At 40.9% G+C, this 26524-nt stretch overlaps 1 protein-coding gene across 8 annotated transcripts in view; it reads left to right on the top strand.

The window, feature by feature from the left end:
* Positions 1-26524, top strand: part of CHRM3 (cholinergic receptor muscarinic 3) — a 469951-nt gene that overhangs the window by 106661 nt on the left and 336766 nt on the right. For 7 of the 8 annotated variants that reach the window (XR_012509987.1, XM_074373285.1, XM_074373286.1 and 4 more), the window contains exon 2: positions 20593-20700. The gene's annotated coding sequence lies outside the window, so the exon portion shown is untranslated. Of the gene's footprint in view, positions 1-11029; positions 11185-20592; positions 20701-26524 lie in introns of those variants that run through there. The other variant, XM_074373288.1, reaches the window with a different exon arrangement.

Consider the following 26524-nt stretch of genomic DNA (forward strand, 5'->3'; position numbering starts at 1 on the left):
ACAAAATACTAACTGGAATGTATTATTGTGCATTTGGCTTCATTTTTCTTGCACAAATATACGTGTGTTAAGACAGTCACCTATTTTGTACTTCCGTAGCCATGTGATGGTGTGTTGCTGTGCCCTGGTCTGATTACAAGATATTGGTTATCATATTGCTAAGCTTTTTGGTTTTCTTCTGTCTTTTCTTTTAAACCTTTAATCATATATAGTATCAACACTTACGTGCAGATTCAGCTATGTGTTTAAGGTTGAATTGAAAAGTTCAACTTAAGTTGAATACATGTGATAACATATTCCCAGATTGTTCTTTAGACAAAAACGAATGAATTTACTGGCAAAATATGTGTCTGTACCATTATACCTCCCCAACCCACTATCTCAGGACAGCTTACATTTTTTACTTCAGTGCCTGGAAGTAGATTAACACTGTGGATTTTTAATCACTCTCAGGGTGATGCATTTTTCCAAAGGACAACTTTCTGTTTTATCACTGTTTGGAATAATGGCCAGTAGACAGGGGGTGAGGTACTGTCCATAATGTATGGCCTGCCCCAGCAGTTCTCCACCTTGGCTGTAGGTTACAGTCACCCTGGGGAGCTTTCAGAAACCCTGACACCCCAATTCCACTTAAGTCAGAGTCCCCAGGAGTGGAACTCAGGTATCAGTGCATCTCAAACCTTCTCAAATGATTGTGTCGGGTGCCAGATGTGGGAAGCACTAGGCTAAGTTGACGGGGGAGTGGAAGGAGAGAAGTGGTGTCAGTCCCACCACGCGGGGCAGTCAGAGTTGGGCCGTGTCACCTGCCGGGCTCAGATCTGTCCTGCTGATGCGAGCCCTGCCTTGAACCTGACTCCCCTCCTGCTGTCTGCCCTCCACCTGTCTGGTCTCCATGTTGGACAACCCTGGAGGACAAGGCTCCTTACCCCACAGTCCCTCTTGCTCTAGAGTCAGTATGACAGATACCTCCCCTCTCCTGCATGCTCTTTCCTGATCCATCTCTTTGCAGAGCTACCTCTTGCTTCCTGAACCTCGAAATTACGGCTCAAGTAGCTCTCTTGATGGTAACTGATATTTTTACATTCAAAGCACAACTCTGCTTCATCCCAGTGCTTTTACCTGCTACCAAGGCACACCCCGCACACTGGCCTGACCCCTGCGATGACCTTGGGGGCTGACCTGGGCCCCAGGACTTGCTAGGGGTCCCTGGCTGGGTTGGTCTTCCAGGGTGGTTATGAGTAAGACATTTTCTGGTCTCGGCAAACACACCCCTGCTGCAGTTAAGCGCAAGTGAAATATAGCATGTTGAGCCTGTTTTGGAAGGGACCAACTCCTCTCCAACAGCAGGAAGCAGGGGAAAAGGGCCCATTTTCATTTATTAGACTGTTCTTTCTTTTCTTTTCCTTTCTGTCAGCTGCAAACTTAGTCTGTCTTGCCCGTAATGATAAGAAACACACTCATATGATGGGAATGACCAAATTTCCTTGGATTCTTTTCGTATCTCCATCCCATGTCTTCTGCTATATCTCATTTACTGCTGTGACAACCTGCGGAATAGTCACTGCACTTCATCCTGTTTTACAGATGAAGACACGGTGGGTCAGAGTTCCTCAGCCAAGGTAGCATGTTTCATCAATGATAAAGCCAAGAGGATTCCAGCCTAGAACTGTTCCATTCCCTGAGCCCGAGCTGTTGACACTGTGTTGTGAAAACTGGACTTTAAAAATATGCAAGGCCTTCAAACAGTCTACTCCCAAACTCCATTTATACCCTTCTGTGCTGTCACTCACGGCCACCCTCCCCGCCCCTTTGCTCCAGCACTGACGACTGCTGACGGTGCCTGAACTGTGACAACTGCGAGTCTCTCCAGGTGCTGCTCCTCAGGGCTGAAGTTTTTGCTCTCTTCTTCGTGGTGAACTCCCACTCACGGGTGTCAAGCCTCAGTTCAAACATCAGATAATTCTATTTGAAGCTTTTACTGAGCTCCCAAGTTGGTTAATTGCTCTTTTGTCTGTGTTCTTACAGCATATGGTAAATACCTCAATCACAGCCTTCATCACTTACTAGCTAATAAGCTTTGATGATTTAGTTAACCTGTATAAGCCTCAGTTTCCTCATGTGTAAAGGCTGTCAAAGAACCTCCCTCAGAGGCTTATGAATATTAAAAGAGATAATGAATGTAAGATACACAGCTGTTTGTTATCTAGTAAGTATTTCTTAAAATACTAACTTTTAAATTACTATCTTACTAGAGTACAATTTCTTATCTATTTCCTTGTACTATGTCGTTAATTTCTACAGTGACAGGCACGATGACATGTATTTTCTACTTGTATATTTGGCAAAATGCTCGGCACAGAATGGAAACTCCCGAGCTCTCGCAAGTTCCTTAACTCCTCCATCTCCAAAATGAAAATCTTGGAGAGGCTGTTAGGAGGATAAGAGAAGGTGTGAAAGTGACTAGCACAGAGAGCCTTCAATAAACGTCAGCACCTCTTCTCCCTTCATACGCTTGGTACACAGATAGATGAACTCGAGAGGGAGTGAAACCCTTTCATCCTGTTGCTGATTTCTTTTTCTTACACCGAGATGATGGCAGATGACAGCTCTGTGGCAGCCGTCTCTGAGATGGGCCTTGCAGTGTGACAGGGTCACCAGGTCTTGAGACTGGCCCTATCAGTGCTCAGCAGGCGGACTGCTGCTGTCCCCCAGGGAGCGTGGGGTGTTTGGTGCAGGGAGAGGCCCAGCACACTTTGCTGGATGTCTCTTCTGCCCACAGGATAAACACCGTCCACAGGTCCTTTCTGTTCTGCACTGGACTTTGGCCGAATGTCTGTTTGCGGCACAGGGCATCCCGGGGACGGAGTAGACAAGGTGCCCTCCTCTACATTCTAGTAACCCCACTGAGTAAATGCTAAAACCTGACTTGAAGAGTGGACCTGAAAATCTCTGTTATGAAGAGAACCTACAGATCCTGGAGCAGCAGAGATTAGAGATGGAAATCAAAGAGCATTCATTTAGTTTGGGATGGAGTCCACCGTAACACAATATTTTCTTCTGGAGTAACCCAGAAACCTGTAAGGGTACTCCTCTTCTTACTCAGTCTTCAAGGAGTCGTCTACACCTGCTGGAACTTCTTCCTCACCCTCCATTTACGTTTCAGTGCACTAATGTCCTTTTCTAATACTTGAAGAAGTATTTCAGCAAAGGTTCCCTCTAAGAAAAGAAAAGAAGACTTTAAAATCCTTACTGAAGGCATACTTGAAGCTCTTGCTTTATTTGCAGGGGTGACATGTCATTGGATTGCAGCCTGGCTTCAGTTTCATGAGCAGCGGCTGCTTTGATGTGATAGTCTGAGAAGTGACTAGATAAAGGTCTAATTTAACATGTCTTTCATTCTGAAGCTTAGATAGCTGATAATTATGAGATGTCTTGTTAATTTTCTGTTACGTTCACTGATGATATAGTTCCTATCTCGGTCTATCATTCATCTTACACCAACCCTACAGGCATCTGTCATCAGAGGTTACCTGATGCAGGTTCAGGACTAGCTTCAGTTGCTGCCCACAACCTTTTTCTTCTGTAACAAAGATTTTTAATTGACAAACTCTTTCCTTGACCCTATGCCCAAGTCCCCCACCAAGCTATCATGTCTCTTGTTACTTTTGATACTAAACCTCTCCAAGAATAGACCAAATTAATTAATTGCACTGTTGAATTAGCTACTAATTTCCCAACTCCTCAAATTCAACTTTCTATTCCAAATGAAACTAATATGATAGATTTTATCTATATTGCTTGATCTAATAAAATTTATGTTAACATTTAAAAAATGAACTGCTCTAAACAACGTGCCTATAATGATTACAATAATTAATAAAAATCTTACTCAAGAAAAGTTAGACTTCCAGAATGTGACCCATACTAAAGAAGCGTATAATAAAACTGCCAATGTGAGGGCCCAGGTATGGAGTTCAGCATACAAAGATATCAGTGGAGCTATAACCATGTTCAAAGGACTAAAGCATTCTGTGCTTAAAGAATTAATGGAAAGCATGTGAACGATCTCTTCCCAAATAGAGAATATCAACAAAGATGTAGAAATTATGTAAAGGAACCAAGTAAAAACTTCCTAGAGGGACTCAAAAGCAGACTTGAGATGGTGGAAGAGGTAATCAGTGAGCTTAAAGGCTGATGAGGAGGAATAATCCACAAGGAACAGGAAGTGTGAAGAACAGTGCTCAGAGCCTGAGGGATCGTGCGAGCTACAGCGTCAAACAGATCAGCATCTGGGCGTTCCAGGAGGAGAAACAGAAAAGGCAGAAAAATGCTTGCATAAATATTGGCCAAAATTTTATAAGTTTTATGGAAAATAGCTATCTAAATATCCAGGAAGCTCAATGAAGCCCTAGTCAGATAAACATGAATAGGTCCATGCCTACGTATTGTGGCCAAACTGCTGGAAGATAAAAATAAAGAGAAAATCTTGCAAACAGATGAACAGAATGACAGACCAGAGACATTTATTAGAGACTAAGAGGAATATTCATAATGCTGAAAGTCTCAATTAATCAGGAATAAAACAGTTAAAAACATAGAGACATCTAACAACAGAGTCCTAAAACACAGGAAGCAAAACCTGACCAAATTAAAATGAGAAATAAACAATTCAACAAGAGTAACTGGAGACATCAATACTGTAGTCTTAAATAATGGACAGAACAGTGAGACAGGAAATCAGGAAGTGTATAAAGAGCTGAAAAACACTATCAGTCCCCTTGAAATAAACATCTGTGGAACACTCCACCCCAAGCAGTAAAATACATACTATTTTCAAGTGCAGATGGAACATTCTTCAGGATAGATCATATGCTAGGTCTATAAAACATGACTCAGTCAACTCAAAAAGGTTCACATTGTATTCTCTGACCGTAACAAAATTAAATTAGAAACCAACAATGAAAGGAATCTGGGAACTCCCCAGATACTAAACACTGGACAGAATACATCTAAATAACCCATGGGTCAAAGAGGAAATCACAAAGGAGATTTAAAAATATTTTGAACTGAATAAAAAAAAATACAACATATCCAACGTTGTGCGAGGTAACTAACACAGTGCTACGGGAAATTTGTAGTTTCAAATGCCCTCAATATAGTAAATGGACACCACTCAAGAATCTTGTTTCATCATAAGACACTAGATGAAGAGCAAACTAAAATGAAAATATGGAAGAAAATAATAAAGACTGTAGTGGAAGTCAATGTAGTAGAAAACAGAAAAACAGTAGAGAAAACCAGTAAAAACAATAAAGAAAATAAATAAAACCAAAAATTGGTTCTTTGAAAATATCAATCCTGTGGACAAAACTTTAGCTAAACTGACCAAGAAAAAAAGAGAAACACAGATTGTCAAAATCCAGAACAAAAGGGGAATGTCAGTACCAAATCCTACAGAAATTATAGGGATTGTAACAAAATACTTTGAACTACTTTCTGCCAACAATAGACAATTTAAATGAAATGGAAAAATACCTAGAAAGATTCAAATTCATAACTGAATAAAAATATAGAAAATCTGAATGGCTGGTAAGTAATGAAATTGAATTAGCAGTTTAAAATCTTCCCATAAATCTTTCCCATAAAGGAAAGCCCAGGCTGACGTGACTTCATTGGTGAATTGACAGATATTTAAAGTAGAAATAATACCAATCCTTCACAGACTCTTCAAGACTTAGAGGAGGGGACCCTTTGCACCTAATTTTATGAGGCCACTATTACCCTGATGCCAAAGCCAGACAAGACATAGTTAAGAAAACTACAGACCAATCTCCCTTATAAAAGCAGGTGAAAAACCACCAACAAAACAACCAAATCGATGTATAAATTGGCCAATGTGTATATATTAACTAAGTGTAAGTTGTTTGACTGCAAAATTGGTTTAATGTCTGAAAAATCAATTAACAAAATGTGCAAAATGAATAGAATAAGGGAAAAACACATGATCAAGTCTTAGTAGATGCAAAAAAAGCATCTGACAAAATCCAACATACATTCCTGACTTAAAAACAAAAACAAAAACAAAACTTTCAGCAAACTAGAAATAGAAGGGAACTTTCTCAGTCTGTTAAAGGACATCGACAACAAAACCTACAGATGACATTGTACTGGAGAATGAGAGACTGAATCTTTTCTTCTGATGATCCTAAACAAGACAGGATGTTCAATTTTAATACTCAGCATTGTACAGGATATTCTGGCCACTGCAATAAGGCCAAAATTAAATATAAATATAGAGATACATAATTTTAAGGTATCTGGATTAGAAGACAAGTAAATTGTGTTTACTGGCAGTAGACATGATCTTGTATGTAGAAAATCTTAAGCAAGCCATAGAAGTATTATTAGAACTAATAAAAGTTCTAATAATATTATATATTGCAAAACCAGAGAATGTAAGATCAATATGCACAGTTGCGTATCTATATACTACCGCTGAACTTTCTGAAAATGAAATAAACAGAACTTCATTCACAAAAAAATAATATGTAGGAATACACTTACCGAAAGAAGTACAGTGCTTGTATATCAAAAATCAGAAAACACTGCTGAGAGAAGAGAACTTTTGGAGAGGAGGAACATGTTAGCTGAGAGAAATTCATGAAGATTTAAATAAATGGAGCGATTCCCATGATCTTGGATTGAAAGACTTAATCTTATTAAGATTGCAATTCTTTGAGTTTATCAATAGATTTCAGTAAAATTCTATCAGTACTTCACATGGATTTTTGCAGAAACTGATAAACTGATCCAAAAGTGTATGTGGGAATTCACAGGACCCAAAATAATCACAGTTTTGAAAAAGAAGAACAAAGTAGGAGGACTTAACGCTTCCTGACTTTAAAACTAAATGTAAAGCTACAGTAATCAAAATAATGTGATACTAGTGTAAAGACAGGTATACGGGTCAATGGAACAGAGTTCAGAATCTAGAGATAAATTCTTGTGAGTCTTACATATATTAGCATATGTTCCATAAAAGACCAGACACAAAAGGCTTTAATTTGTAAGACATTCTGGAAAAACTTCAAGAGCAGAGTTCAGAGCAGTGCTTGCCAGGACTGGGGAGGTGGAAGGGTCCTGACTACGAAGGGACACAGGTAGCTTCCTAACATGATGGAAATGTCTGTCTCGATTGTGGGCGTGGTTACACTATGGTGAACATTAATGAAAACTCAAAGAGCCATCTACTAAAAATGGGTGAATTTTTCTGTATATAAGTTATTTCTAGGGGGCAGGGTAGAGCTCAGTGGTACAGTATGTGCCTAGCATGCATAAAGTCCTGGGTTCAATCCCCAATCCCTCCATTAAATAAAAAAACCTAATTACCTCCCCCAAAACAAAAAATAAATATTTCTAAATAAACTCACATAATTATGTATTAATTTTCTTCATCTTTTATCTTAAAATATAGAAAATAGCAACTGAAATTGAGAGTTTTTTTTTTTTTTTGTCTTTTCTGTTTTTGCCATTTTGAAGATAGCGTAAAGTAGCACATTCTCCCCCTTTGCTCCAGTTTACCAGCCCTCCTTCTCCAGTGCAGGCAGTCTCGTTCTCGGCACTAGTTACTTGCCATCACTAACAAAAACCTGTCCCCCAGGGACAGCACAGGCTGCCCTTGTGTTTCTCTGCTCTCCTCTAGTCCAAGTTCAAGGACATCGAAGGTGGGCAGCTTTTCTTGATCAACTCAGTTTGACATACACATCATCTCATTTTCTTCAATAGCCCCTGTCACTAAATGTATGTAAATTTTTATGTGTGTGACTTCTACATTGAGTTATTTCTCATGTGTTCATTTCATCAAGTTATATCAAGATTTTTCTCATTCCATTGCTGAGAATACTCCTGAAGGAGTAAGACTTCCTCTGACGAGGCTCACTATGTGAATGTGTTTGATAGTGATAATGAAAGAATAAATAGGACTCCTGTAAGACTGCGTTTTTCATTGTTGTAACGGGCCACTATTTTTTAAAAGCTTTGGGAACAAACACAAGGAAATAACAACATATTTGATAGAGATGATGAATTTAGATGAGGGAAATTACGTTTTTTCCTAGTTTTATTAAATCATTGAATACATCCCTGTAAGTTTAAAGTGGACAGGAAAATTACATTTTAAAATGTTAGAGGATCATGAGAACATCTCATCAGAAACTTTAAAAATTGGTTTAATGAGAGCTGATGATTATGTTTAGGAGTTAAGTATAAATCATGCAGTTTGATCATGTCGGGTGTCAAAATGTCAGAAGCATTTTCTGTGACTTGACTTAAAACAGATTTTTTTATGAATTAAGTGTTTCAAGGTATCATGCACGTGGTTAATTCTAAGGGAATTTATGTCTACTGTTTATTTTGTCTTGTAGAAAAGAATGTCTCTAGAACGGGCTTCTAAAATTAATTTTTTTACAAGATATGTAGGAGTTCCATTCTACTTGATAAAGTTTAACAATAAAATCCTGAAAAAAAAATCAAAGTGTAATGAAAACTGGGAGGTTATGTATGGAAGTAATCAGGAATATCCTGGTGGGAAAAAAACGTAATTAAGAGAAAGGATTGCCTGGTGAAGTTTAATATAATCTTTTCTCTAAATTTATGCAGAATCACCTCTAAAGAAATGAGAACAAAAAGGATTGAAGCAGATTCAGCTAAAATAATATTTATGTCTTTTAACTGATTTTCACTCTATTAGTTACATGAAAAAAAAAGATTTATTTTTGCAAAATGCCCCCTTGATTAAAACCTTAAATAACGTTAACTAGATTACTATTGTATAACTCCATAATGATGCCAGAATTAGCTGCCACCTCTCACCTCCACGGATTATTTCCGATTTCAGGAACATTCTCATAAGATAAAGAAATTATTGTATGGTGGAAAGTGAATGCAATTTGGCAAAATTCAGCCTAAGTTTGAATCACCAGCTTCCTAATCTGTAAAATGAGGCTAATATATATTTTCAAGGTTGTAATAAGGATTAAATGATACAGTCCCAATTTGGAACAACCAGCATTTTACCTAGTTCATGGGAGAACCTCAGTAAATGAGAGAGACTAATAAAAACAACAATCTGTGATTGTAGTAAGACTGTCATTAACAGAAGGATGTGGTACCCCTGCCAGTAGCTGCTGAGCTTGAGTAAAGAGGTAAGATATTCTGTCTATAAGAATACTCACCCATGGGAAAATACCCACTACCTTCAGGCGCCTTGCTCATACTGGAGATGCCCCAGCAGGAGACTTTCTGCCCTCAGGCAGCTTACATTTTAGGTGAATCATTAGCATTTGCAGCTTTGGCTACTTTTGCAATTTTCTCTCACCAAATGATCGTTACTTTTATCAGAACCTCTGTAGTGGAATTAATTCAGCAACAAATATTTGTTGAGGGAAGGATAGACAGATTAAAACTTGGGAGAAAATGTGCCCTTTAAGCAGAGCGTGTGACAGCACATTATTTCATGCATGTATGTAAGATTGTCTCCTGAACAGTGAGATGTATGAAGGAGCAGAAATAGGTTTTCTAATTAAAACAAAACAAACCCTATGGTTACCAAAGGGGAAAGGGGTGGGAAGGGATAAACTGGGAATTTGAGATTAGCAGATACAAAGTACTGTACGTAAAATAGATAAACAGCAAGGTTCTACTGTACAGCACAGGGAACTATATTCAGTATGTTACAGCAACCTATAATGGAAGCGAATATGAAAAGGAATATGTGTATGTATGTGTGTGTGTGTGTAGCTTAATCACTGTGCTATACACCTGAAACCGACAAAGCATTCTAAATCAGCTATGCTTCAATGTAAAACAACAATTCACATGAACTGCAAATGAGAAAAAAGATACTTTTACAGTGGAGTTACCTGGGTGTCGCCCCCCCCCCCCCCCCAGCCAGATGATGAGTCCACACCCACACTTCGCTGGGTCCAGCACACGAAGAGGACGCCCGGCGCTCAGGGAACTCAGGGCCTGCCCGGAACGGGAGGGGACCTCGGATGGGCCCCGTCCGGGCCGGATCCCTCCCGCGCTCCTCCACTTGCCCAGGAGCCAGCAGGGAAGGCGGGGGGCTCCTCCGGATGAGACGTGAGCTGAGAGCCGTGACGGTAAAATGCCGTGTATCTTGGCCAGGTCTTGGGCTGTGGAGGGGGAGCTGCTATTTGAAACCAAAGAGCCACAAGAAGACATCATCCAGGTGCGGCTGCAGCCGCCAGGTAGACCTCGTGGGCCTGGAGGCCTCGAGCACGGCTCACGGCCTCGGGTCACGTCGGGCGCCGTTTCCGGAGCCTGCCCGCACCTCGACCGCAGGCGAAACATCCGGGCGCTGCCCGGCCGAGTGCACAGCGCGTGCGCATGGGCAGCACGCCGGCCTCCTGTGCGCCTGCGCGAGCCCGCGTCTGCCTGCGCAGGGGCTGCTGGGAGTGGTCTGGAGGCGCTGGCCTCTGTGGAAAGCGGCGGAAGGCTCCAGAGCTGAGGCGAGTTGTCGTCGTCGCCGCCTGCTGCCCAGTTCTCTGAAATAACGCGCCTCAGTGACTTCACCTGGGTCCGTGACGTGCGCACGTTTCCTCTGGGTCGTGCGTCAGAGGGGAGGGCGCTGTGGCTGCCCGCTGCTGACTGCTGACGGGCGTCTGGCTGGGACGCGACTGTGTTTGGAAGCTTCAGACTCAACAACATAAACACACTTAAGATCCATGTAGTGGCAGCCGAAGGAAACAGGCGAGCCGGAGGCTGGGGACCGGTGTCTGGGGGAAGGTTCCAGAACGAGCTGAGGAGCAGCGGCACTGGGGAGACGCCCCGGCACAGCCGCGCGGCGCTGACGCGGCCCGCCGAGTCCCCGCGTGGAGGGCCGACGCCTCACGTTTCAGCGATGAAGAGTGCCGGGGATCTCAGGGGGAAACGATCCGCAAAGCTGGGTGTCAGGCCCGTGCTGAGCGTCAGGGTGACGGGCGCGCGAAACTTGGAGGGGGCTGCGTGCGAGTCGGTAATCGCCGAGCGCGCCCCGGTGAGAGCCCCCGGCGGGCCCCCCGCGTCCCCGCGCCGAGGCCGCCAGCGGCTTCGAGTCTGGGCGCGCGGTCCGTGCCTGGAGCGTGGGCGGAGGAGGACCGCGGAAGCGCGTGGTGGAGCCGGACGGTGAGTGTAGGAGCCGGCTACGTTGGCAAGTCGGTATCTTACTGTAAATAGGGCCTAAAAGCACTGTGGATGTTTTTAAAAAAATCAAATTTTAACCCATTTGTTTCTTGAAAGAAAAAAATGCACTACACTACATGTCATTCAGCGTATCTGGGAGGAAAAGCTCTCCTTGCATCTGTGTCCTCGCTCCAAAGTGGGAAGTTCGTCAGACGCTGCCGGGTTACCAAGTTGAGAGCTTTCGGTGGAGCCCCAGTCACCAGGTCTTGCTTGAGGGGCCTTTCTTTCGTATCTAGTGTATTTTAAGTCCGTTTCATTTCTTTTTTTCCTTGAGCCCTGTGTTTCTAGAACCCCAGGCTCACACACTGAGTATGGCATTTACCTTGTGAGAACACTTTCATACTATTTGTCAACAAAATTTTCAGGCTTCTTATGTTGCCCTTGGCTTGTGCTTGGGCCTAGGAAACCTATCCTATTGGGAAGATTTTTTTCCTATCCCTACATTTTTAAAAAGAGTTTTATGTCTTATTTATCTTTGTATTATTACTTTATTTTGGTGGGGGAGTAGTTAGGTTTGTTTATTTTTGGAGGCGGTACTGGGAATTGAACTCAGGACCTCATATATATTAAGCACGTGCTCTACCACTTGCGCTATACCCTCCCCACCTGCATGGGTTTTCTTGTTTGGCAGTCTCAGCAGATTCCTGGCCTGGACCTGCTGTTGATACTTCTGAGACTTGTTGCCTAGAATCAAGGCATCAGCGTCACGGAAGTCAGTGACTGCTGAGGGCAGGACCCTTGTTTAGGCCTGGGTAAAAGCCAGGGCTGTGAAAGAGGCCTTCATCTGGGCCTTTGGGTACCTTTGCAGCTTGACCTTGAACCAGAGAGATGCAGCCTCGCCTGGAATTGCTGGTGAGGCTGAGGAAGATGAGGGATCTTAATGTGAGCAGGTGAACAACGTACACTTTTTCAAGCCACAAGTTGCTGCATGTGTGAAAAAGCATGCTTTAGGTTCCATCTGTGCATTGCTGTTCCCAAGTCCAGCAGGCATCTGAAGTCTCTTGTTCTGCGTTTCAGGCCCAGGAGGCAGGAATAACGTTGGGTTTATATGACTTCCCTCATGGTTTTAAGTTTGCTTTGATTGGATCCGTTACCTGAATTCTAACCTTGGCTTTGGTTTTCCAATTCCCAAAATGTGCAGAGGACAACATGGCTTGAGTCACCCACCATTCTATCTCAATAATTTATTCCTGGTTCCGAGCTGGGGGACTCGGTTACCAGAATTCTCTTGGCTAAAGCCACTCTTTTTCTGTGGCAGACAGTCTCTGTTGAGATGCAGAATGTAGCTTCAGAATGAATACTTACAAGCTGTGACTGAGGGAGAGGGGCAGCTCTGTAAAGAGTGCATCCCACTAACTGGCCCCAGCGGTCACTGGTGGGGCTGGCAGCCGGTATTCTAATATCCATCAGGATGTTGGATGCTAATGGAATTCAGCAGATAACTGCCAGGAGGTCTATAATCTTGTGGTTGGCCTCACTGTATGAATGCTCAGCTTAAGAGCAATCTGTGCTTGTGCATGTGCATGTGTGGTGGGGGACTTCCTGTCCGAAGCCTTTATGAGGCCCCGTGCTTTAGGATCATTGCTCGCTTTTTGTTTCTTAATAATCTGCTTGGTATCAATTTATAGCCTAAAACCTACTTCCTCTAATATGTAAATGGAAAGGCCCTTCTTTTATTTGCATTTTAAATGATATTTTCCTTGCTTAAATGGGGAAGTCAGAGAGGGGCCTGGCGTAGAGACAGCAGCATGAAGTGATGCACTGAAGTACTGAATACCAAAGCAAGACTTGCTGCTGTTTTGAGCTCTGAGGTTGTCCTCTTTCTGCCCTAAGAGTGCAGTATCCTGTCGCCCCAAGTGTTTACTGAAGTCTTCCTTCCTTAGTCAAGAGGAGCTGAAACATTAGCACCGAGGAATGCTTGCAGCATTTGTCTTCAACTCTGCTCTGACATTAACGGAAGTGCTGTCACTTCCGAAGACGAAACAGCATTTGTTAAATTTGTAAATATTTTGACTCCAAAACTCACGTGAGGCATCTGTATACGCAAGATACTAGGAAGCCGTCATCTTTTTGAAAATACCCACTTGAGGTAACTGTGACTTCCAAGTCATAAATCATTTCCCTTCAAGACAAAACTAGGAAAGTGTCTAAAGACACTCATGAAGACAACCATCTAAAAGTCTAGGCTGGTAATGTGAAAAGAGGAAACCCCAACCTTGATATTTTCCGTGTTCTTTTGGCTGCCGTCCTTCCTCCTGTGCTTCCAGGAAACCAAGGCTTTTTCAGGTTTTGGAATCAAGAGTGTCCTGGCTTCTCAAATACTTGGAAGTAATTATGCATTCTAGCAGACAGCTTGGAAGTTGTAAGGGAGCCATTTCAATCTCAGTCTAAATGCATATCTTGCCTCTGTTGATGTATTCTGGTAGAAAGCTTCAGAATTCCTATAGTGGCTCCTGTCAGGTCTTAAGATAATAATTCAGCTTGCTTTTCTTTCTTTTGTTTTCTTTCGTTTATTAGGTTTTAGGGGTGACTTTTAAGTTTGCTTTACTTGGGTTCCATCTCTGGTACCCCTAGCATATTTCAGATGGCTGAGGTAGTCATAGATTGCTAATTTTGTTACATTTTGGTTAAGTACCCCTTTAGTACTCTGCCACTTTAGGTATCTTTTGGTCTAGTAACAATTACCTTTCTTTATTTCTAGCATCCAGAAGTTAACCTGGTGCATTGACACTAATAATGGGTCTGTTTAACATTAAGGTTCAGAAATTAATTTTGTTTGTTCCCTAACTTTACCTGCTGCTGTCATTTGAGAATGTTTAGTTCAGTAGCTCTCTGATATGGAATTGTGTTTTGAAGGGTGACTTAATTCGGCTCCCAGATTCCACCACCCCAGCTCACATCCTGACTCCTTGGATGCTCAGGGTCTGTGATGTTCCACTAAATTCTGTATTTATGCAGAGTTTTACTCCCAGGAATCTTTCTTTTATTAATAAAAGAATGAGATAGAATGAGATTTGATTGCTCCATTTGCTCACCCACTGCTATTTGGCTGTGAAATTCCTTTGATAAGAATTGCAGCTTTTATAAAATGCAGGTGATGATAGCAATTTTGGGAGATTGTGAAAAGAAAACAGATACGCACGTAAGGCACTCATCACAGTGTTGTGCACACGGGTAGGCACGTGAGTAACACTGATGATGATTTTACTCCTGCTAAGAAAGGACAGGGAGAAGCAAGGGCAGCGAGGCAGGGGAGAAGCAGCAGGAGGAGCAAACAGGAAGATAAAAGCAGGAGCGTGTAATGGCTAAAATGGGCTTGTGCCGGGTGGGGAGGATTTTCCCAGTATCTCCACTGTAATTTACACAGTTCTCATGTTCAGTGCAATTATAAAGCATGATGAGAGACTGAAGATTTTTTGTCCTCTCTTTTATTTTTCAGGAGATGCCCATAGGAACTGCTTCCCACTTTCTCATTGTTGGCTTTGTCCTAACTTTAGACCTTCTCTCTGCATTAGCTCATCTCCCTCACGCCACTCCATCAGACAGCTCTGACTCTTGAGAGCACTTTATCCACAGCTTGTCCAATGTTGTTTCATCCCAATTAGATACTATTGGCGTTAGATTTTAAATTTAAATAGAATTAGAGGCCACTGTGTCTGTTTTGTAAACTACATATGAAAAAATCCACTGACTATGTCTAGTTAATTTAACTTTCCTTAGTTAAAATTAAGAGAAAAGAGTAATTGGAACATTATAAGAGCAAACAAAGAATAAACATAGCAGTTAATCTCCAGTCAACTATTCTTTAAGCTCTAATAGCCAATAAATGTAAACATGAAATGACAGTTGCCTCAGTTCAAATATAAACGCACGTAGAATCTCCCTGATAGCAACATAAAGCAAGCTTAGAAATATACCTCCTGCTTTGCTTCTTCCTGATCCTTTTTCACCAAGACTGATTCTTTTTGATTTATTATTTCCTACTTTACCACTGTGGCTATCAAATACAGTTACTAAAAAGGGTTAAGACTAGTGAAAAATAACTTTAGAGTCTTGGCAAAGAAAGAAAAAATGCTCTTCAAATAACCCTTCCAGTTATGGAAAACCTAGCTAAAATGTGTATTTTCATTCAGAATATCACTTTTTGCCTGGGGTCTAACCATTAGTTTACTCAGACCGTGAATGTGTCAGGCATGAAACGCTGGGCGTAACCATTGTATGGAGAAAAGCCACCCATTCCCACAGAAGGAGATGCTTTGGATCTCCTGATAACTAGGTTTCGTAGCTGTACAATCAAGGTCACTTTCCTGCACCTTCTTTGAAAGAAGATGCTTTTGATCAAGCAGAATTCTTTCAAAAATTTTTTGTGCCTTTGTTCTGTCATAATACATGAGAATAAAAGAACATTAGTTGCTTGTGAGTGAGTGAACCTGGTTAGAACTGCCTTCAGAGGAGTCTGGAACTAAGATGAGCTGTGAGCTGGCTGTCCTCTGGCAGAGTTGCTCTCAGACAGCTGCCAGAACACAAATCAACACATCTTTGCGTCTCAACCGTGGCTCTTGTCAAACATTTTCACCCTTTGTTGGCCAGTAACTTTTGACACTATTTTTGAGGTTCTGCTAAAGTAGCTCTCTCTCTCGTGTGTGTATGTGTATGTGTGTATGATATATATAAAACCTTTGTGTATCAGTGTTAGCATTGTATGTTGATTGCTTATGCTAATTGGGAAACATTAAGGTTAAATCTATTTTAAGTAGAGTAGCTGATTTAAATGACTCCATTTCAAAGGACACTTCAATAATTCTTGTTTTTTAAATCTGCCTCTGAATGTTTCCATTCCCTATAGCAAAATAAATAAATGTACCAACAAACAGCTCTTACTGAAACAACAGTGATATATTATTTTGCTGAGAGAAAAAATGAGATTTCAAATGTGGAAAAGGTCTAGGATGTTACCACTACTTTTAGAAATGTATATACATTACCTGGTTTTTTTTGAACAAGTTTGAATTCAATGAAATTTGCACTTTCTCAAATAAATTGATGAATTTCAAGTATGTTTCCTACAATCACACAGTCTTAATATACTTATCACACTACCTTCTAAGTTTTGCTAATCTACCTTACATGAATTTGCCTGTAATTTTAATGAGCCTATGTGTAACATTTTGTATTCTGCATTTATGTATACCTTTTCCTGTATTAGCATAATGTTCATACTTACTATAGTAATGATGCATAATACAAATTTAACAATATAACATCCCATAGAATTGAACTGGTTCCCTTTTGTTCAGTTATGATATTAATAATAGTAATAATGACTACTGTTCATCAACTTTTTACACAGTAAGTGTCCTGTTAACATCTTTTTTACAAAGTAGAGACCAAGCTTAGTTTGTTATGTGGAAACACCTAGACTTTAGAATTTTATACACTTGGGTCTCTACTATCTGCATGATGTTAGTCAAGAAAAAATTCCATTCAGTATTCTCCTCTGGAAAAAAATAAGAGTAATAATAGCTGGCTTGTAGGCTGTACCTACCACTGTCTGGCACACGGTAGATGTTTAAGATGTGGGGGAAGGGAAGACTGTTGTTGGTAATTACTTCTAAAGATGATGTAACGAGGTGCATAAAATGAAGAGATACTATTTTGTGTATATTTCCAAATGGATTGCCAGAGTAATTAAGTGGTCAGTATCACCAACAGTGTGCTAAGTGTTAATTTTTTGTATATCAAATTCTCGCCAAGTTTATCTTTCCATCATTCTTCTTTTTTGTTCTTTAGTTATTCATTCAAAAATAACAGAGCCTGTTGTACACTGAGCATTTCTGAAGTCACTGACTCCAGGTTGCAACTGACACGAGGGTGGTGCTCTCTGACATTCAAAAGGCGTCAAAAGATTTGGTCAAAATCTAGGCCAGTGAAAGGGCAGAAGTGTGTGTGGAGTGTGTGTGCTTGTTTACATGTGTCTTCCCAAGAAGACCATAGTTGGTCATCTTGATATATCATGCATGTCACTAAGATATGGTCTCCTGGAAAAGACATATGTAAATAAATAATGACAGTATGAATCATAAAAATAGATTTATGGATAAAATGTTATGGGCATATATTTCTGCCTAGTGGATTAAAGATGGCTACAGAATCCAGTTCTGAATTAAAAAAATTTTTGAAGTGAATGCCAACTTAGCAGTTACATGGAGAAGGGCCCAAAGTTAAAAGACGCAGTGCATTCCGAGAAAGCAAGATACAGGGTCTGGTGTGACAGGGCCGAAGGCCCCTGTGTGTCTGGCCACCCTCGTCCTGTAGCTGCAGTGATGTGGTGGACGGTTAGTGTTGGAACAAGACAGTGAGAGAGTGAGCAGGGCCAGACCTGACAGAGCACAGGAACCTGGTAAGTGCCCTGTACCTTCCATGTGACAGGGACAAAATGCACATTTTGCCCCACAGCACTCAGAATAACCCCATTTAAGAGGTGATGGGAATGAGACTTTGAATATAAAGGAACTTGCCCAAGGTCATACAGCAAGAAAATGGTGCAGCTGATGTTCAGAACCAGTCTTTGAGATCAGAACCCCTCTCCTCTTCACCAAAATGCAATTCATATCTAAATGGGAAACCACTTAAGTGTCTTTTCATTTATTTGGGTTTAATTAACTTCTCTGAAGAGAAATCTTTGGGATTTTATTGTGTTTATTCAAACTTTATCAAAAGCACAAAGCAGATGTTCTATAAAACTTACTTTAACTTTCTTTGGTATCTTTCAAGCACAAATACTTCCTCTTCATCTATGGTTTCCTTGTGTTATGTAGCAGATTCTTTTTTATATAATCTTCGCGCTTTGTTTTCTGCTTCGTAACCCGTTTAGCCATCCTTAGGTGCAGCCTGACCCACTGGTGCCCTTATATAGGCTAGAAGGAGTATCTTTTAAACCTGCTTGGGGTTTCTCTGTTTGCTCGTATAATCTTCTTTTTCAGGTCTTTATCAAGAAAGCTGGTCACCTAAGTTACCTGTCATTCTGGTGGCAGGCACATACGGGGAGGGAATCAGACCTGGAGATTTCCTTCATGAGGATTTCGTCCTGCCATATTGAAAAATGACACTTACCCTGGTGGCCAGCTGTCTTTGTCCATCCTCGCTGGCCCAGCCTGTGCCAAGCGGAGTGTTGCTAAATCCTTCTGGTGCTTCCTCCAGGGGAAAGTCCCACTGCCCCCAGAACAAGCCCTGCTGTACTCATTACATTGTCCCTGGGTCTGTGTGGGGAAGTGGATTCCCACTGCCTGCTTCCAGCACTCCCCTCTCTAATATCATCCCCTCCAAATTGAGAACTAACAGTTCTCCAGACAAGAAATCAGCCAATGATTTCTGTAAAGGGTCACATAATAAATATATTTTAGACTTTGCAAGTCATACTGTTTCTTTCACAACCTCTCAACTCTACGCTTGTAGCAGGACAGCAGCCAGAAATGAATGGCTGTGGCTGTATTCCAGTAAAACTTTATAGACTCTGAAATTTGAACTTTAAGTAATTTACACTTATATGATTCTTTTGACTTTTTCCAGTGATTTAAAATTGTGAAAACCGAGGAGGGAGAGTGTCACTCAGTGGTAGAGCCCATGCTTAGCATGCATGAGGTCCTGGGTTCAACCCTCAGTCCCTCCATTACAGAAATAAATAAATAAACCCAACTGCTTCCGCCTGAAACAGACAAGTCCAGTGACTCCAGCACCACCTGCTGAAGATGCAGTGTCAAAGTCTCAGGTAGAATCTACAAGTGAGAAAAAGGAAAATCCACCAAGTGCAGAACTGGGATGGTGACAGGACATTCCAAAGACTACTTGTCTAAAAACCAGGGGAGAAGCTCACTGAGTAGGGAGTAATTGTGCAGATTGGAGGAAACTCTCCTAGTGTCATGTTCGTATTACCGAAGGAGACAGCATTAAAGTTGATGAAATGTCAAAAACAAACAGACAGACAAACAGAAGTGTAAGAGCCATTCTTAGCTTGCAGGCTGCCCAAGCAGAGGGCCACAGTTTGCCAGCCCCTGCCCCACCCAGGCAGGGTGTGAGGCCCTTTCTTCCCTGGGGCACACCAGGGTCTTATCAGGGTCTCCATCTGGCTGCTTCTCTGCAGCCTCCCCAGCCCGGAGCAGCATTTCCTGATTCCTTGTGATGGAGCCGTTTCTACCTGGAGTCTTTGCATTTCAATTTTCTCCTCTGTTGGTGGATCCTTCCCCCTGGGGATCTGGCCTTAGGAAAGGTGTTTAGGTTTTGTTGGCCAGCTTATATCTGATGTAGTAGTGAAAATGGATTTTATTCATCTCTGCTCTGTCTGGAAAATGTGTTATTTTACCTTTTGCTCTTCTCCAGGGTCCTCTTCAATTGAACTAAGTTAAACTGACTACTGACCAGTTTGTAATTCTTTGATTGAATATATTTGAACTTCATTTACATGATTTTTAGATTATTCTTTCTACTTTTTCCTCTTGAGATTGTGTTGCAAGCAGGAAGATAACTTTGGCCAGTAAATAAAAGGATTGACAAAACAAAGTGTGAATTGAGACAAAAAGTATATGCCCAATCCTACTTTTGTTTTGGCTGTTTATTCATTTATTTACTCAGCAAATATTTGTATGTGCCAGGTACTGTATCCCAAAACAAGATCTCACTTTATATATTCACAAGCAAGGGTGAGGAGAATACCATGCTTGTCTTCTAGGGAACTACAGGGGAGACAGAAATACGTCTTTATATAATCCTCTTGACATCTGTTGTTCCTGTTTCAAGTCACATGGAGCACAAGTAAGCATATGAAGAGGTGTGCACTCTGCACACCCCACCTGACACGGACACACGTCCATGTGTGCAGACGGTAGAGCAGGACTCTGGGTCAGTTCTGCTCTGAGCCTTAAATGTTGTAAAGTGAGAGATTACCTACATCACAGTTTTGTTGTCAAGACTAAATGAAATTTAATGCTGTAATGCTCAGCACATAGCACCCCCCCAAAAAAATTACATCAGAGTATGTTAAATTTTTTTTTTTAGTTTTTTATTGATAAATGACTAGCCTTCCAGTAACATGATACCAGTTTACTACTACATTTTTACTTTTTAATGACTACATAATCAATAACCACTAAATTTATTACTTCTTTACTGACTACACAGATGTTTCTGTGGCTATACTGCTCAGTATATAGAAAACAGAGGTGTGTAAATAAAAGCGTTTCCATTGGATTGGTTCTCTGACTTTTTTTTTGTAATGCTGCAGGTTGGAAAGATACTCTCGTGCAAATGCTATGAAATGATGTTTGTTGACTGACCGTCATCTCTGTGTCTGTTTAGATCTGAACCTGATGACACTCATTGCACTGACCAGTTGCTCGGTGGCCTGTGGGCTGGCTGACCTGTGCCCGCTCCCGTCATGACGTGCACCATTACGGCTCCTCACTAGTAGGTGTTCTCTCTTCAATATCATTTATGTGGTTGTATGTTGAGAATTTCATGGAATATGCACTTATAATGAAAACGTGTTTGTGTTGCTGTTACAAAATATGGCTAGACCAGTCTGGGTACCAACCAATTGCAAAATGAAAGAGTAGGTTTAGATGTATCCATTATGTATGTATGTGCATATTAATATGGTAATACATGTATGTCTGTATAGGAAGAACTTAGAGGTATAGAATTGTACCTCTCTTTTAACAGAATAAGAAAAGTCCCTGGAAAATTCACTGTCTTTTGGTTCTTTAACATCATATAAAACTGGCAATGTAAGCCTGAAATTTTGACTTAGTTTCATGTTTTGGAACAGTTCAGTTTTATTGTAGTTTTACCTAGCAGGGTATCTGATACACTTCCACCTACAGGAGTATCCTAGGGTAATTGACATGGGATGTTTATGGTGTCATTGAAAGGAATTATACTCAGTGGCAGAGATCTTAATTTTAGTTCCAGCTCCAACATTAAGGGACCTGACTAGTCCCCTAAATTTCTAGGCCTCAGTTTCAATCATCTGCAGATGAGAAGAAGAATTTCTGTTTTACCTAATTCACAAGATGACTTTAAAGGACAAATGAGGTAATGAAATATGACAAGTAGGGAGCTGGAAAAAGAAGTCGTGACTGACTGCAATTTTCTTTTTAAATTGACTATTAGAGTTTAATCTTTTGTATGTTATTCACCTAAGAGATACATGATAAGATTATACTTAATTGTAATTCATGACCCAAATCTTTTATTATATTTGGGGAAGTTATGATTGAATGAAACATGAAAAAACACATTGCTCACACACACTGCACACACAGACCTCCACCGACTGTGATAGTTATGCTTTTGCATCTGACCTCCAGAATATTTACTCTATTAGAGATTATTTTTAGGTATTTCATACTTGGAGCAGACAAGATACCCCAGATACTTTTTATGTATAGTTTAATTTCAGGATACTAAAGAAACAATGTAGAAACTTGATCAGATATTACTCATTCAGTTTAATATATTACATTTTTTTGTTTATTGAAATCTCTTTAACACTTCATACGACCATTATCTTTAGCCAACAGAATGTAGCTAGCCTGTTTAAAATAAAGGACGGAAAGTGAAAGTCTTGACAAATATATTTAGCAATATTCAGAAAGACTTTTCCAGTAAAATTTTTAAAAAATTTTGTAACCAGGCCAATGCAGTAACACTGGTTTGCAAATTCTATTCCAAAAATTAGATATGATTACCATTGACAAGGCAATGGTAATACACAAATCAAATTTTTGTATATAAGTGAAACAAAAATCTTAATAACACGTAACATTTATTTGCTGATATTGTTGCATAATCGTAATTATGGTTGGAGGCTAGAGTTAGATTGCCTGGGGCTGCAACCCAGTTTCATCATTTTCCAGCTTTGCAGTGTGGGACAAGTCATTTAGCCCCTCTGTGCTGTAGTTCCCTCATCTGTAAAATGAGTCTGGGTGTAAAAGCATTTATCTCATAAGGTTGTGTGAATTCCATGAGTTTGTGCGGTGAAGTGCTTGGAGTGTTGTGTGACACTTAGTGGTAACCAGTCAGTACTAGTGATGATTATTCACTGGATGAGCATGGGGTTATGGTGCTGCCCATAGATTTTGGAATCAGACAGCCGTACGTTCAAAACCATTATCAATTAATGGTGAAACATAAACAGTTACTGGACTTTTTGAAGTCTTAGTTTCTGAGAAATAGAATGGAAATAATTAAAATATACTCTGTAGTGCTTTTATTAGATGATTTAACACAACATCTAGCAAGAAGAGGTAGTGATCACCTTCACTGGGAGTTGTGAAGGTATAATCTGTAATGCAAGTATAAAGTGACATAAATCAGAGGTTCTTTGGTTCTGAAAGTGTCTTTGCCATGTGTTGTATTTAGGGGGCTTTTAGAAATGTGCCCAATTACAAGATTTGCTTTGTTAGCTCCAGAATTTCAAAAAAGACAAATAATTTTAATCAAATTACAACTACAAATATAATGAATATGGCATCCTGATTTAAAAAGTAAAAATGACAGAAATCCATTGGTGTTTTTTAAGGTCCAACAGGGACTATCAGCTCATTATTCAGTTTGTTAGGAAGGATGGACTGTTACCACATTTAAAACGACTTTTTTTTTTTTTCTGGAAGGAAAGAAGAAAGGAGATGGACATGTAGAATATGCGTCACAAAACGATGGAGAGGGCGGGTCTGATCTTTGACTTCCATAGTAGTGCACTCTGTCAGGCTGTATGCGTGTTCTCATTATGAGAAATTTGAAGTGTTGTCTTTGGGCTCGTGTTGGACAAAATTCAGTGGTTGGAATGGGTGGCGTTTTTTTCCAAGTGAGCCAGGATTCGTTTCCGAGGAGGAAAGTACTGGTAACTTGGGGCCGTAACCCGAGAGTGAACTGCCTGCCTGCTGTGTATCTCTCAAAACAGAAGCCAAGTCTCTTCCCCTCACTGTGGGCTACAGACCACATGGAGCGGGGCAGTGCCCAGTCAGTCCACCTCCGTCTCTGGCCACGTCAGCAGCCGGTCTCTCTGACTTGTCTGGATCTCAGTGTCGAGCATTACAGAGTGCTTCTTTGCACACTGCCTTTTATTCCTGTTGTTTACTTTTGCAGTAACTTAAGCTTTTCTAGAGTTTGTGTATGACAAGGAAAGTTGTGGCTGTGGAGAAGGCTTTTGAGGGTAGGTTTTGGAGGTGGATTCTGAGGTGGGAGCCCACAAGCTGTGGACATGGGGTTGGGCTTGGCTGCCCCTCCTTGGGGCCCTGAGTGAGAGATAACCGTGGTGCTTACTCTGTGCTGCATCTCCGGGTCCCTGGAACATCCTGTACTTCCGTTCTTCAAAGTGGCCAGCGTTCACATTTTGAACTCTCATGTTAGGGTTTAGGATGCAGGAAAAGAAAAAAACAGAGTCGTGGTGTTAGATGCTAGTCTGGAACAAACGGATGCTTGCATGTCCTTACGTATTTTCATGACAATTACGCATTTGTGATGTTTATCTTAAAATGTATTTGTGACTTTAGAAGTCTCCTAAAGGAGTCTGACTTAGTCAGATATCAGTCTGATAACTTCGTTGAACAGTATGTCTAAAAACTAAAGAGAAGTGACAGAGTTTGGAGGAGACATCGGGCATTTGGAACTGAAGTCCGCTGTCGTCTGGAGAAGGAGATAGATGAGGCCTTTGTCAGTGGGAATCTAAGAATGGGTGGACTTCATCAGGCTGTCACTGTCAGTGTAGCACAGTCATGGTAAGGAGCTCTGCATAAGCCTCAGCTTCACTGCTGTGAATGAGCAGGAGGTGTTCGGAGAGGAGCCTCTGCTGCAGTGACTCAGGTAGACTCAGGTGGGTGGCGGATGCCCCAGAGAGCTTTATGCGGCCCCTCCCATCCGTCTGCTGCAGGTCCCCTCCGCCTCTTGGCTGCCTGAGCCCCACGTGCAAGCACCTGGTCTCACCCATGTGACATCACAAACCTCCTCGTATTTGCAGACGCTGCCTGTCAGGCTCTGACTCTTCCTTCCAGACTCATGGTACCTGCTCTGCCATTTGTCCTTAGTCCTCCTCTTACAGCCGACTCTTCCCTCCTTCCCTTTCACCCCTTACTGTGCACACGCCTCTGTGATTGACCACGTTCACGCCTTTTGCAGGCATCAGTTTACATTTCTGTCCTAGTCCATTCCGGCTGCTAAAACACCCCCACTGAGTGGCTTGTAAACAACAGAAATTAATTCTTTAAGTTCTGGAAACTAGGAAATCCAAGATTAAACCCTGAGAGATTTGATGTGGTGAGGGCCTGTTTCCTGGAAGGCCGTATTTTGCTGTGTCTTCACGGTGTGCAAGTGGCAAAGGAGCTCTCCTGAGCCTCTTTTATGTTTCATAAGGGCACTAATCCCATTCAGGAGAGCTCCACTCTCATGGCCTCCTAGTCACCTCCCAGAGGCCCGCCTCCACATACTCACACTGAGCCTTAGGATTGAGCAGATGAATTGTGGGGTCACAGAAATGTTCAGCCTTTAACAGTTTCCATCCTTCCTGTTGCTTTCTTGTCTTATTGAGGGCAGTCCTTGTTTTACTCAAGTCCAGTCTTGTATTTCCAGTGTCTACTGCTCAAAAAATAGTTGCTGGTTAAACTAATGATTGAAGCAGCAGTAGCCTCTTTCCTCAGATTGAACAGGAAATAATTGCATTTACCATGTCAAGAAGATTTCTCTGAAGTGTCTTTCAAGATTGATATTAGCTTAAAATTGTTAACAAAAGCCTGTAAAAAGTATAACCAGAAAAATAAAAAGTGGCCAGTTTAACATACCATGATGGTTATGTCATTTTAAACATTTTTATCAAAAGATAACAGGGACTTTGAAAGTGTATAACTTACTCTACTGACTTGCTTATTTATCATCAAGCATATTATTTTTAGAACAGCTTTTCAACAGTGATGAGAATTATTTGACCTCATCTGGACTGAGGTTAACTTGATTTCCTTCATGTAAATTAGTAAGAAAAAAAATAGTTCTTAAGGTTTTATTTTATTATATTAATTATATAATACATATGACATGTATACATACATATTTCATATGTTCATAGAAGATATGTAATATTAATATAATTTGAGAAAAGAAGAATGTATATATTAAGTGTAATAAAATGTTCTTAGAGCTGGTTTTTAATAAACAGAGGGAAAAAGAACTGAATCCCCCAAACCCTGCTAAGTCAGAAAACAAAACCTTAGCTATATAGTCAACTGAAGTTTTATCTGAAATTATTTCAGTAACTGTATATCAGTCAGATGAGGACTTAACATTGTTTAAATTATTCTTGAATAGTACCATTTTTGCAGGAGAGACTATTAAGTCCACTAAATCAGCGTGGGAACACCAGCCCCTCATCTTTGTTACTCAGCGTACATCAGTCATGTCTGAGGCATCCGTAGGGGCTGCCTGGGCGGAGTTATAAGTAGCACAGGGAATTTCAAGCCATTCAGCATCGCAGGTAGCTAGCTGTAGATAGTTAAGTGGAAAGCATTGGGCTAAGAAAGACATCCTTAGGAAAGCAAAACGGGCTGACAGGGTACTCCAGTTTTCAGTGCATGAGCTATTTTAGATCGACCTGCTTCAAGCAAAAGGGGTGATGTTTGAATGAATCATATATTAATAATACCCAGTTGTGTAAGCAGAACTATAATGGAGTGAAGTAGGTCTTGTCACAGTGTTAAAGCTTTCATATGCTCAGGTAGAGCATGCAGCAAGAATAATATATTCTTGAATGCATTGGGCATTTTAAAATTATGCCCAAAGGTAACCTTGACAAAATTCCAGGTTGTTTCCTCATAACTTTATAAATCTCTGTTTTATGTATTTGAAGATTACAATAACTTAGTGCCCATTTACTGACACTCTTTTTAGCTAAAGGACTTAGAGTTGCATGTTGAAATATAACAATAATAATGATAGTGGCCACCATCTACTACGGTAGTAAATGCGCAGTGGGTTTCACTGCCACCTCATCAGGTGATACTCACAGCAGCTCTGCAGGGACGGCATGGCAGTCTCCTTGTTACAGAGGTGGAGATGTGTAATGTGCAGGACACACTATGGATGTGTATGTGTGCTTATATAACCTAAATTTGTGACAGCCTCCACACTGCAGAGTGGTACGTAATGTGGAGGCATGTAATATTTTGTATATGGAGCTAGAAAACCAGTTTTACTTTTGAAATAAAATTAGTGTTGGAAGTATAGTATGCTTCAAGTTTTAAGC

Source organism: Camelus bactrianus, chromosome 11, assembly GCF_048773025.1.
Source record: "Camelus bactrianus isolate YW-2024 breed Bactrian camel chromosome 11, ASM4877302v1, whole genome shotgun sequence".
Taxonomy (NCBI): Eukaryota; Metazoa; Chordata; class Mammalia; order Artiodactyla; family Camelidae; genus Camelus; species Camelus bactrianus.